Raw genomic sequence first — 2,757 nt, 5'->3', positions numbered from 1 at the left:
GATGTGTAATGTGTATGGATGATAAGTAAAATTATTTATCATGAATAGTTGACAATTTGAAGCAATCAGTAGTGTATCATAAACTCGTTTCATTCATGAGGCGAACCATATAATATGGTGTGCACTAAAAGCACCCAAGTTGTCAATACTCTGTCTCTTATCAAAGCCATGTGTACTATGGGCCCCTATTTCATTTAGAAGTTGCTTCATATACTATCTTCAATCCTCTTGCATGGATCCATTAGAAAAAAATCCTGTTAGATATAACCGGCCATGCCAAACCATGATACAACCGGCTAACACGTCAGCATCTCTAAAAGCATTCCTATGGCCTGCCATCATGTGGATCAAATGCTTGAGTTTCAATGTTCCATGTTTTTAGAAGTCCATCATCCTCTTCACTATTTGGCCCTCTCCCTCCCTTCCACCCTCTATCTCCATCTCTGTCCTCTCCCTCTCCCTCTTCATGTTTTCCTACTAAATTAAATATGCAACTTAGAGTGGGTGACGTTGATCCTCAAGCTTGGAATTAAGGGGATTTTATTTATTTTTTATTTTTTTACTGATTTGGGTATCTAGGTATTGTTGTGACGGATGAAAGAATTATCTTGGCCTAACAGGTCTATTATGTGCACTTCTGCACCACCATAAAAGATTAAAAAAAAAAAAAAAATCGCATCCCCTTCCTATATTTTTAGTTTCCTTTCGCTCTTGTTGACATTCAATGTCTCTAACTTGTGGGTAGTGAGCAACCCTTTCAATATATTTGACAGGTGAAAGAGTTGCTTCTTTTTGACTCGTATCCTAGTCATTCTCGCCAACCCTGCTGGTCCCTTCTGGGTCACATGCAATGGACCTTGCCTGGGGAAAACTTAGCGAAAGAAGTTAGAAGAGATCACGACAGTGCCACGAAGACGAAGTTGCAAAGATGAAGGGCTCTGTTCGGGATTCTCGCCATTGGTTCCTATTTCAGATCTGAGGAGAGGAAGAGGGAGGAGAAAACAAAATAGAGAGGGAGAGAGAGAGAGGTCCGACGGAGATGGAAATGGAGGGAGGGAGGGAGATATGAAATTTTGAGGGATAGAGAAGGGGAACAAAATGGGAGGGAGAGGAAGAGGGAAATAAAAAAGAAAAAGAAAAAGAAAAAAGTCACATGGACACGCCGGTTATACTAGGCAGTTGTATACATAATTTTTCATTAGAAAATGCCATTCTTTTTACTCTTTGGGTAACAAATTTGAGTAGATATATAGTTGAAGTTATATCCAACAGAAAAGGCAACTAATGTAAGTGATTTCCATAAATGTTCAACATCAAAATCATTGCTGGCTGAAAGAGGGAGGTCATGATGTTTATTATAAAGATCACTCGAACTAGTTTTAATGGTTTAATTAATACCATTACCATTTGCGAATTGGTGAAGAAGGTACGGAAAAAGGTACCCACTAATAGATGAAAAAGAATGATTAGAATATATATAAATAGTAGTAAAATAGTTTGAGTTAAGATATTTTATTGGATTTTAAAAAATGAGAGAAAATAAGTTGAATAAATATATTATGAAGTTAAAAAAATTGTTTGAATATAATTTTGTAATATAATTTTTATTTTTAAATTTAAAAAAGACGTTTTTGTTTTTTAATTTTGTTTAAGAGTTTGTGAAAGTTGCAATGAATAGATGAAAAAAATTGAAGATTAAAAATTGAAAAGTATTTATATTTGAGTAATGTTTGGGAAGAAAATATATAAAAATATTTGAAAATTTTGAAAATAGATGTTTTGCCAAATGGAGCTTGAGAGAACATAAGCTTTTCAAAGTAAATAAGTTATCATGAGAATGCACTTTGAAGCAGTATATTGTGAAAAAACGATGCAATAAAGTAAAACAAGAAACCAATCACATGACACAAAAATTTACATTATTCGGCAATGTGCTTACGTCCACGGAGCTGCAAATGATTTTCTTATCTTGAGAAATGATAAAATACACTTTGGGATGAAATACACTATTCCAAACTAGTCAAACTATTCATAATAGGGAAATGCTTTGCAGCTGTCCATCCGAGATTGAGGCATTAACAACCCTCCAATAACATTTTGCCACATTAGCAATTTCACAAAAATTACAATAGACTCATCACACTAGATGATAAAATACATCTTCTCCATATCCCTTTAGAAATCGATTTGAGCCCTATTCAGAAAACCTTTGCACACCGCAGTTCCAGTTGCCCACTACCGCATGATACCATCATCAATCAATCTCCCATCACCAATTTTGTCGCTAATCGAACACGTTCCATGCACCAACCCTCCATCTTCAAATAGTCATCTAAAAAAGCCTTAAATTACCAGAGAAGAGAATAGGAAATTAAAATATAGTTACAATTTGCTTCAAATAGTCCTCTATAAGCTTTCATGTACAGAATACGATTAGAATTTGATGGTATTAACAAATTTTGTATAATACAAAACATGATATATAGATACTTGCAAGATGATGTTTGTATAATATATAGAGATTTGCACTCAAACAAGCAACGGACGATCCTGGGCATAAAATACACTTACTGTAATTTTGGGCATAAAACATACTTGCGATAAAACACAAGTAAAGAAGGACATTGATCTTAGGCATCTAAGAATTAGTCAGAAACATACATGTAGTACTTGATTTGGCCAATCACAGACATATGGAGAAGTAGTTTTCTTGCACCGTAGGGGGCGGGGGGAAGAAAGACGATGCTCTGGAGAGGA

Source organism: Carya illinoinensis, chromosome 14 (genome assembly GCF_018687715.1).
Source record: "Carya illinoinensis cultivar Pawnee chromosome 14, C.illinoinensisPawnee_v1, whole genome shotgun sequence".
Lineage (NCBI taxonomy): Eukaryota > Viridiplantae > Streptophyta > Magnoliopsida > Fagales > Juglandaceae > Carya > Carya illinoinensis.
This window is presented reverse-complemented; position numbering follows the sequence as displayed.